The following is a 12032-nucleotide window of genomic DNA, read 5'->3' as shown; positions in this document are numbered from 1 at the left end:
CAAATATAATGCTCATGATGAAAGCTAAATTAATCCAGGCGCCATCCAGCGACAAGTATATAACATTGAGTTTGAGCAAATAAATTACCTACACAAGCATATCCCAGCAAACACAAAACGTTTTCAACATCATTCGCAAAAGGTTAAAAAAGGTTGTCAGAAAACATTTAAATGTCGGGTTATATAAAGGGTATATTAAGAGTATAAAACGTTTTCATAACCTTAAAAACATTTTTGATAATCTACTGCTCGGCAAACAAAAATGTTTTACAGAAAACGTTTAAATGTCGGGTTATATAAAGGATATAAAAACATTTTAATAACATTCCAAAAACATTCTTGAAAACTTGATACAAAACATTCTAAACAGAATGTTATTTTGGGGTTGAAAAAAAAATTTGCGAAAAATGTTTGCCCAAAATATTTTCAATAACGATTTAAAAACGTTTTCATGACCTTGATATAACCCGACATTTAAATGTTATTAAAAGGTTTTGAAAAAAACATTTTGAGAACATTTCTGTGTTTGCTGATTTCAAATATTTTAACATAATGTTATTTAAGTATTGACAGAATATTTGGCAAAAATGTTTGCAAAAATAATTTACAATAACATTTTTTGAAAACATTTAAAAATATTGTTGTAGTGTGTTTTCATACAAAATGTTTTAAAACGTTATCATGACCTTTATATAACCCGACATTTTAATGTTATTAAAACGTTTTTACCTAAACCAAAAGCCAAAATATAACTTATTTAAAACGTTTTAAAACGTTTTTTGTGTTTACTGGGATACAAACAAATACATTAAGACCAATCTATTGTATTTTCTTATTTACGGCTGGTTTGTATTAAGTAAGCTTTCATTCAAAACACTATATACTTGTATAGACAAGGTTTTACGGTATAATTTATATTTAAATTTAAAATCAAATAAAATGGACTTATTCCTTACATTTCATGATAAAAAGTTTTTTGAAAATTTCCTTGCCATTTGTTAGTATTTTTTCTGATGTTCTAGTACCATTATGCAAGTGTCTTTCTATCCCTTGTAAAGATGCAAACAAAATTAAAGATCAATAATTTGCGCCATCAATTTTAAACTTTACTTAAATATGTTAAAAACAGTTTTAAATGCCATCAAACAAACGAATTTAAAAAAAAATCAAAATTAGTCTATATGATAGCAGAATGACATTCCTCGTATTCAGAATACAAAATGGAATTCGCTGTGTCTGGTGTGCTCAGGTCCCACAAAAATACTGTGCAAACGTCGCTACCCGAGCCCTTAAAGAGGAAGAGAGAGGACCGGCCTTGTAACGAAACTACAGTCAGTGGCATAGCGACGGGGGAGGCGGGGGAACGTGCCATGGGCGCCACCTTAGGGGCGCCGATTTGACTAATTCAGCATCAATTCTGCGCCCCCTCCAAGCGATGAAAGTCAAAATTTTCGCGCGCATTTCAGCACATAGCCATTTAGATCAATTATAAGACCGAAATTCAACTTCATTATTACCAAAATTAATTAATGGTATTTGTGCAAATTTCTCGCGTTCCTCGTGCAATTGTTTCAATACAGACAGACAGCCATAGGCCAAAAAGATGTTCAGAAAAAAAAATTTCAGGCATAGTTTGTTACAAGCTGGCAACGATGTTATTTCAAGTCCTTATATAGTTAAAGCCATATTATAACATTTCTTTAAATATAGATTAGTATTAATTTACTGTCAGATATGTCCCTTTTAATTTTGAGCCGAACAAGTGAGGTAAAGCAAAGAAAATCAGAATTTACAACTAGCGCCAATGCATGTCACGCCGGCGGTTGTAATATGGTACGACCCTCTGGCGGGGTGTGTGTGTGTGTCCCACACGCCGTGTACGTAGGGGTGTGTTGACATCGCATACGCGTTCGACTAATATTTCTTTCGTAATAATAAAACGCTGATTCAGGCGGTTTATTCAAAATCTCGGATTTTGACAAAACTACAGCACCTAAAGTCTTGATTTTTGCAGAGAATCTTTGTTTACTAAAGTACATTACAATCGTGTAAAAACCTGAATTTAAATTTTTTTTAGGGCGTTCTCCTCAGCAAATGTTATAATATGGCTTTAAGTTTCACATCAGGGACGGTGCCAAAAATAAAATTCAATTTTTGGCCGTTTATGGGCCAAAAACCCCCATTTTTGGTCAAGGTCAGAGATAGGTAAAACTATACATTTTTCAACTCTACTCGTCAAGACGAGTAATTTGATATGCATTTCAAGAAGATTGGACCACTTTTAAATTTTGACCATTTTTTTGACCAAAAATGGGGGTTTTGGGCCCATAAACGGCCAAAAATTGAATTTTATTTTTGGCCCCACCCCTGATGTGAAACTTAACTATATAAGGACTTGAAATAACGTCGTTGCCAGCTTGTAACAAACTATGCCTGAAAAAAAATTTCTGAACATCTTTTTGGCCTGTTGCTGGCTGTCTGATATATTTTTTTTGGAGGGGGGCATTATGTATCCTTAGCCCGGGTGCCACAGCCACTAGCTACGCCACTGAAACTACTTATTTGACGGTTCAATCATGGTTCAATCTAGTTCAAGGTGGATGTGAATTAGTGACGAAGTGTTAATTAATGATTTAGGCTAGACAAAATCTAGACACTGCCATCTAATAAAGTCCTATAATTCATCAAACCTCAATTTAATTACTTAATTACTACTTCTTGTTTTTGTTTTGTATAAATTCTATTTTCATAAGATCATAATTAATTCTTAATTATAATGTTCAGATTTTAAGCTTAATTTAACCAAAATCATAAAATCTGTATTAATTTTATTATATTGAGGTGTGATGTTTTAACCTCAAAATGTCAAGAGATGACAACAACGTAAATAGCCCAAATCGGGCTCTTCCATTTAAAATTCGCACTACCCCTGTGGAAGATTTAGCTTAAATCTTCCACAGAGGGAGTATGAGTTTTGAATAGAATAGACAATTGGGTAACTTCCATTTGAAATACTCACTCCAGTCCCAGTTGAAGGTAAAGCCTTAATACAGAGGGAGTATGAGTTTCAACATGATTAACCCTGACCAATTACATTTGAAAACATTCTCCCCTATGGAACACATTTCCAAAATCTTCCACAGGGGTAGTGTGGATTTCAACTGGAATAGCCCATTGATAATAATTAATACTATAGGCCTGGTGAATCGTTATGTTGAAAGACGTAAGCCTGTCTTTGGCGATCTGTTGTCTGGATTACCAAAGACATACCTCATATCGGCGTATCTAATTTAACTAGGAACATAATTATTTCCCTTATTAGGCCTACCATTACCTTGTTGATTAAATTACCCTGAGGAACAGGCGGAGATAGAATAACGGGGTAGAAAGAATTAATTCGTCTGGAGACAAAAAAAATCTTGAAACTGGTAAAACCAGTGGCGTAGCCATGGGGAGGGGGTTGGGCAAAGGAAGCAGCTCCCCCTTGTGAAATTCCCTCTTGCCCCCTGTGTGATGCTGGCCGCCCTGATATTTAAGACTTCTATGTCTTTTTTGTACTTTTGAGAACATTTTGGCCATCCCCCACCCTTTTAATGTTCCCTCCGAAAACGTCCACTGGCTACGCCACTGTACGGTGTACGACATGTGCCACTTTTTTCCAACAGTTGTTATTTTTTCCAACACTATTTTATTTTTGCCACACATTTCTATACTTTTGCCACAAATTTTTACACTTTTGCCAAAAGATTCCACTTACTTTTGCCACAAATTTCAATTCATGGTACTAAATATATATGAAAAAAAGAAGCTTTATATCCATAATATTGTAGTTGACTCGGACACTGAATTTGCGAATTACGTAACGAACGACAGCCGAAATTGCAGATTGTATCAAACGAACCGTCTGCAAGAAAGTTAATATCATGTTTGTTACAACACAAACAGTATGTAGTCCAGATTTCTGATATGTTAAAATCTCAACTTCTTTAAGGTTGGTGAGATAAGCCTTTTGGTTCATTAATTTCTTTTAATTAAGGAAACCTTTTCAATATAATTCTTGAAAATCTTTGAAAAGTTTATTTTATGTTTACAATTATCGACTTCCAAGTATCTGCACGCACCCCGCACTTAGTGTGTTTTATTGTTTGTTTGTTTGGGGGGTTGTATGTGTAAGGAGAGGGGTGTGTGTGTGTGGGATGGGTAGGGGTGTGTGTAATTAATAAAAGTTTGAAGCTGGTTATTTTTGCGTATAACTGCTAATATTGGTTAAACCAGAACGTAGGAGGAAGTTGCTCCAGGTGACAACTGTTCCCCCATATATCCGTTCATTTCTCCCTCCTGTACGCAGATAAACACACATTATTACAGGCTATAATCACACAGCTTTAAATATTGCACGCATACAGGATTTTGTTAAACGCCTATATTTATAGCAACAAAAAACCGCAATGATTTTTAGTGCGCTACGCACTGGCACAACGCCTAGACGTTGATTCACAAGCCTCAGCACACTTCACATGTTGTCGCTGACCACTACGACCGCACATCATGCCATAAACCATTTTAATAACAACTCAGGGACGTTGATACTTAGAGGCGCACGTCCTAGACATTCCACAATTGACCATCGCAGCCAGGATCAACTCTCCGCACTGGTTACAACCAGAGGATGATTTAAGCACTTCCCAGCACTCCACTGGGGTCAACTTGCGGTTAGCAGCTGTGTGAGTGAACATGACACCACTGCCCGGGACCACTGCATAAACGTGTGTGGATAAATTTGAATTTGGACTGATATATTTACAATAAAAACACATTCAAAATGTCAGTCGATTTCACATTTTATGTTATCTACAGAAGGTGTGAATTATCCTTCATGCATACATCACTTTAGATCTGAAATCGACCAAGTAATAATGACACACGGGCAATTCTAAAACAACATCTTTTGCACAGACTTCAATGGGATTTGAGAAGTTAAGTGGCAGTTGAAACTCGCGTGATAACACTTTTACAGTGCATGACGGGGCTTCCTTAAATCATCCTCTGGGTTACAACGAGACAATTAGCAGTAAGTTCCTTGATGCTAATTCAATTTTACAACGAGAGCGTATACCATCGTCTGGGTTCGAACCCGCAACACCCCGCACCATAGTCCAACGCCTTATCAATTGAGCTAACTTGACTGCGCGAGCCATCATATCGCAGGGTGCATCCACCACCTGAGGGTACATCCACAGACTAATGGTTCTGGTGCATCCACAGCCTGAGGGTGCATCCACAGCGCACACCGACATCGCCTCGTTAATAATTACTTTGTACAGCAGAGACACTAAAATCAATACCCGGGATCGATACACGTATGCTATGCACGATTTGATATTCAGACGATAAATCGTTGGATACCGGGGTAGAAAATGATGAATATCTCCCGTAAGTGTTTTATTCTAAAGAAGCCATATTTTTTGCTTGCACTTGAACATATGTGTTGAAAGGATATGATAGTCGTTAGCTTGCGTATTGAGAAACAACCGTGCGTATTGAGCTCAAAAACTGACAAAAATTCTGATTTTATATGTGCTGAACTATAGCGCAGCGTAGGTCACTCGTGGAGGCAGTCTAAAAGCAGATGACCTCATGGCGTATACCATGCTCACTTAGTCGGATGTCCCTCAGCCCATTGTGCGTCTCAAAACTATTAAACAGGTCGGAACAAAATGGCCATGCGTGGCTGTGGATTCAACCTACCATTGCGATTTCTGCCATGAAGATATAGGGGCGATGACACTGTGCAGCGTGGATCCATACACAGTCTGTGGATGAATCCACAGCCTGTGGGTGCATCCACAGCGTGGATCCATGCACAGCATGTAGATGAATCCCACAGCCTATGGGTGGATTCCGGCGTGGATCCATGCACAGCCTTTAAACAGCCTGTGGGTGCCACAGCTGGAAGGTGCATAGACAGCCGGAGGATGCATCCACAGCCAGATGATGCATCCACAGCCTGGGGTGGGAGGGGCAGAGAGTAATACCAATAACAAACAGGCAGATCCACGTATAAAATGTATAATGTGGTGACATGGGATCGAAGGATCACGTGTAAATAGCGGATCCATCATCCCCCGGCATCATCCATGTATCAAACGAGTCAAACCAGAGCACGTAGAAAGTTACAGGCGGTACAGGCCTTGTCGAAAAGAGAAGGGGTACCATATCCGGGTCTGTTAGTGTTACCAACACTCAGCCTCACTTGCGAAAAGCACGCTTGCCCAGACTATAACATTGGTGAGTTAGGTGAAGTTCAAAATATAATTTTAACAGATTGTGCCAAGGCTTGTATTTTAAGCACGTGTTATTATCAAATAAACTCACTTAACATGATTTTATCTGTCATCCATTAATAGTCATTGAAAGGTGTAAAAATCATTTTCAACGTGAGTCAACGCTATATAATCACGCCTAAAAGTTACTAATTCTGACACATAATGAAGTTCATCGTGAGTGAGTCATAATAAGATGTTTCCAATTCTGCTGACAGATCAATCAAATGAAACAAACATTTTGAATTTACCGAAGACTGCTGACAAGGCAAGATAAATTGAACTTTCGGAGCCAATTTCAATACTGTGATATTTTATATTAAGAAATACATCAAATGCCGACGTTCGCGTTTGCAGCGGCTCTGCTTTATTCCGAAGGACCACACCTCAATACGGTCTGGGGCGGACATTTTAAAGATGAATTTAGAAGAGCAGCAACGACACCTCCTGCCCCGGCCTCCTGCATTACATTCCAGATGTTAAATCTACATCATATGCACAATTTGAGGAAAATTGAACGAGGCCGTTTTATTTTAGGGCCATGGCCATTTGTCTATAACTGGTCTTTACATGTAGCCATATGGAGAGAGTGCCCGTTGAGGGCGCTATAACCCCCATTTTAGGAACAAAAATGTGATTTAAAAAAAACTGGCCCGTGCGAATTTTCTAAAATTTTCAGAGTATGTAGTATGAACATGTAGAAATATAATCAAGTAGTTGCCCTACCTGCTCTTCTCCAAAAAAATAAAAAGTCCTATTATAATACCTCAATGATAATGAAACCTATCATTCCCAACGGTCGTAATTCCGAAATTTCATTACTCCGAAGGCTCGTTATTACTCCGAATTTACAACAAAGTTCGTTATTCCGAGGGGTCAACTTACTATGAAGCGTCATTACTCCGAAATGACCCTTAGGAATAACGAACGTTGTTGTAAAATCGAAATAATGACACTGACGAGTAACGACCCTTCGGAATAACAAACCATCTGAATAACGAACCTTCGGAATAACTGTCCTCCGGAATAACGAAGCGTAACCCGCGCCTCCCTGCCCCGATGCTGCGTATCATATCTTGCTGATGTAAGATGTCACATGATTTAGTTGCTTTATAGGGTGTACCGAACAGGCCTTGAAATAAGAAAAAAAAATCCAAGTGTCCTCCGGACCCTTGCCTTTGAAATTTCAAGGGTCCTCACCAATTTTCAAGGGTCCGACCCCGGAACCTTGCCTTTAAAATTCCAAGGGTCCTCACCAATTTTCGAGAAAATGGTAAACCTGGGTTGAAAACTTGATGGGAAACTAAAATGAAAGTGTACTCAGGGCGCTGGACGTATTATGTGAACCAAATTTTCCTTATTTCAAACGCTGGTACCGAAACGTTGAAAACGTTCAAAATAGTCCTCACACGCAGAAACAAACTCTAGTAGACGTCATCATATTCCTATCGATAGGCCATGACGAATTTCCTTAACAATTAAACCTTTTCTTGGACCTCGTCACCCAATGCCTCTGTTATTTTCGCCCAATGAATCTCAGCCACCGATTTGACATTAGCTGTGAAAATTGTTCAAATCCAACGTCACATTTGATAGAACATTATCAAATTCGCAGAAATAGCGCTTTGCGCGCATTTGTAAAGTCATTCCAGTGGAGCAATTTTTGAATTTTGCTGCTCCCTTGACTCGCTGGACCCAGTACACCCCTGTGCTGGATCGATTGAGCCATCGAGCAAATGACTCCCGGGGGAAATGACTAAATAATAATGTTTTTGATTAAAAACTTTTCAATGTATTTATATTTCTATGACCAATTATTGCAAACTGTTATTTAACGCTGATTGATTGGGCTTAGTGATTCAGTAATTAGTTTTGCTCGGAAATATGACAGAAATTGTTTACTCCAATTGTGGTGCGTTCAAACATGGCCCACCATTTTTTATTTTTTATATTGTAAACAATAATAAACAATAATAACCATCAAAACACAATAATTTCATTTAGATTTTGTTTACCTGCTTATAAACTTATCACAATTCACTAAAATGGCTGTAAAATCTGAAAAACTTCACAAATTTTCATGATTCAACTGGCACTGTGGAGGCTGTCATGTTAAAAATCTTGATTTTTACTTTTGGCGTATTTTATTCTTCAAAGTTGGCCAATGTCGCTTCGCGCAAAATGTTCTTTACCCACGATTTTGAATGATTTTTAGCTTTTAGCCACTTCAGTAATACTGTAGCCTTTCATACGTAACTCAATTACCCGATTACGCTCAGCTTGTTTACCTTTTTTTGCCTGCCATTGTTTACATAAAATCATATCCCTATATAAAACCCTACAGCACGCAGTAGTTACTCCCGGTATTGCAATTCACTAAAATCGCTGTAAAATCTGACAAACTTAACCAATTTCCATGATTCAACCTGAACTGTGGAGGCTGTCACCTTGTCTATACACAAAGTAATTACACACTGTTGCCTTCACGTATAATGCTGAACATGAGATAGGCCATGTTTAAACGCGCCACCCTATTATGTACTAAGACTCGTTGTCGAGTGCACCATTGGGACGTAAGGTTTAACCTACGACCAGGCCCGTAGCCAGGATTTATTTAGGGGTGCTGATTTTGAAAAAGTGGACCTTTTTTTCAAAATTTGGACCTTTTTGGACTAGGCATAAAAACCTCTATTTTTTCGCTCGCTACGCTCGCAAATGGGACTTTTTGGGTAAAAAAAGGGGGGCTTTTGGTGCCTTTGCCATTTTGGGGGCGTAAATGGCAATTTGGTGAGCGCAAAACTATCGACACATATCATGGTACTTCTATTAAAATAAGCCTCGAATTGTAGACAAGCTTAATACGCCACTATTATATAAAGGATACGTCGGTCGTGATTCGTGAATTACGCGCCACCGTCAGGAGAATAGCACGATCGACGTAGTAGCTGACGTAAGCATGGCCCGAGTGGTCAGCCTTAGACTCTTTACTTGCAAATTACATTGGCTATATTTTCATAAAACATGGCTGAGTGCAAACTGAGATGCAGTAACTTCAGACTTTAGTCATGACTGAAGATGAAAGGAAAAAGGAGCCAACTTTGACTCTTGCATTCACACGTGATTAAAATGATATGTAACAGATCTTCGAAAAAATGCTCGTACCTTGCCATGCAAAGTGACAAAGCAAGCACCGTATAAACCGTTGGTTGAACTCCCGGGTTGAACTCCAACACAATTCGACCCTTCGTAAATGGTTTTAGTTCCGGTAATAGTACATGCATACCAGCTGATTAGCGTAATGAAGTAATTCCGCCAAATTAGATACATGGAAATACTGCGCAAATAATCATCAGTCGCAATTAATTAAATAGTAGGGCCTATTAGGAACATTAACATATTAATTTGCACCCATAAGTCTTCAAATACATGATCCATTCTCGAGTCATCATACTTTCGTTAGTTCTGCCAATTACCATGATTATCCTTGCAGAATGGAATACTAACACATGCCATTATCATAATTGCACCCATTCCGTATAAGTGATTTGCAAATCCGGCGGATCGTAAAAATCATCAAAACGTCAGGTTTTTGGCACCTTTGTTATTGTCATAGATGTGCTAACATAGCCTGCTAAAGTTAAAAAAGAAAGGCACGTATTAAAGACAAAAAGAGACATTTTACATGATTCTGTAATTTTGATACTTAAGTAGAGAAATTAGCTACATGTATTGGAATGGGAGCTAATGGGGCTTCAACTTGTCAAAACTGCTGTTTTCCTCGTTTTTTGCCAAAATTTTCATTGCAAAAATACCTAATGACAGTTTGAATGACTTATTCTTCGCTTTTAGGCAATTTATAAACAATTTTAATTGTTTACAAATCGCTTGGATCACTGAATTGGCATTTAAAAGGCCATCCTGTCAAATGTTATAAGGCCATAAATAAGTTGATTAGGTTAATAATCAAGTTGATAATCCAGGATTCGGATTAGCTCCCCGAGTTTCATACGGGTTACATCGAGACAATTGGCAGTAAGTTCCTTGTCCAGGGGAATTTCAAGCTAACTCAATTTTTACGCGAGAGCGTACTAACCTCCGTCAAGAACAATAATTGTTTCACCTTGATGACTGCCCAAAATAGTCACTATGGACCACAATAGCCTCATCCCAATGGCATACTTCAATAACCTCAATTAAACAATCATAGAGCAAAATTTGACCTTAAGTTGCAGAGTATGAGTTTTTGTACCCAAATTTTCAAAGGTCATTCAATGAATGTACAAATGTATGGGGTTAAAAAACTTTGTCCTGATAGATGAGCATGTTGTGGATCCTAGTGAGTGAAGCAAAATAACATTATCATGACTTATTTAACCTGATTGCAAGTGACCTTAGGGAGGCCTACAAAAAAGGTCCACCAACCCATCTCCATATAATTATGTTTCTCGCTATATAATATTGTTTTTAAATTCTGTGGTCTTTTAGTATCCCTATAATTAGTGTGAGTTGTATGTAAATCAGTATAATTTTGATTTGTTTTGCATCACTTCATTTAACTTAATTTTGTCAGGCAGAGGCAGTATTCGCTACTTGCACGGTTCCGCCATTATGCACTATGTGCGGGGAGAGCCTCGAACTGGCAGCATACATGAAAGGAAGAATTATGTAACCTTACACAGAACGTTATGACTAGTTCAATTCCCATTCATGTATGCTGCCAGTTCGAGGCTCTCCCGCACATAGTGCATAATGGCGGAACCGTGCAAGTAGCGAATTGAACTTAAAGTATTACCATTTTGTTTTACTCGACTAAAGAATTTAAGTTAACTGACAGCAGTAGCATTCCCGGATGTTGTCCCTCAATGAACTTGGACGTTAATAGATAGATACTTAATTGCTTCCGGGATAATTAATACGGGATTTATAATCAGCGCTCATAATGCTTTAACCTCCACTGTGTAGCACGAGCGTATAAAGGACAGGTCTCCAAAAGAAGTTGTCAAAAGTTTCCACATTTCCCAGTGTCATTGCCCTATTTGGAATTTTAATGAAAGTATTATTAGAATTAAAAAGGTAACGTAAAAATATGCCTAGTATTAATCCACCGGCCCTTGAGATTGAAATTTATTTAGTTTATTTTTAAGTTTATTTAAATTTTATTTTTTCTTAACTTAAATGACCATTCAGTGATTTGCTCTTCGGGCGGATCGTAAAAATCATCAAAATTCCGGTTTGGGCACCTTTGTTCTGTCATAGCCTGCTAGCGATCCCGATTAAGCTGAAAGTCGCGTAAAGACAATAAAAGATGTTTTACACGAATCTGACATTAGCTACAAATATTTGAATGGGGCTTTCAACTTTGTCAATACTGCTGTTTTCTTCGGGTTTTTTTTTTCATTTCAAAAATACCTGATGACAATTTGAATGACTTATCCTTCAATTTTAGGCAATTTATAAACACTTAACTTTGTTACACGTACGCTGTGATCACTGAATGGGCCTTTAAGTTAAGCAGTTACCAAATGTAATGTGAAAGGTGTAATAGGCTATACCATATTAAACTCTTGAAGTGATCTCGGATATCCAAGACAAATCAAATGCAGGCCAATGAAAATTGTTATAGAGAAATAACACACCAAAAACTCTCAATTAAAATATTAAATGTCAAATTCCTAAAAGAATTTTATTCAATTAAGTACAAACTTGTTT

Source organism: Amphiura filiformis, chromosome 18 (genome assembly GCF_039555335.1).
Source record: "Amphiura filiformis chromosome 18, Afil_fr2py, whole genome shotgun sequence".
In the NCBI taxonomy this organism is placed as follows: Eukaryota; Metazoa; Echinodermata; class Ophiuroidea; order Amphilepidida; family Amphiuridae; genus Amphiura; species Amphiura filiformis.
This window is presented reverse-complemented; position numbering follows the sequence as displayed.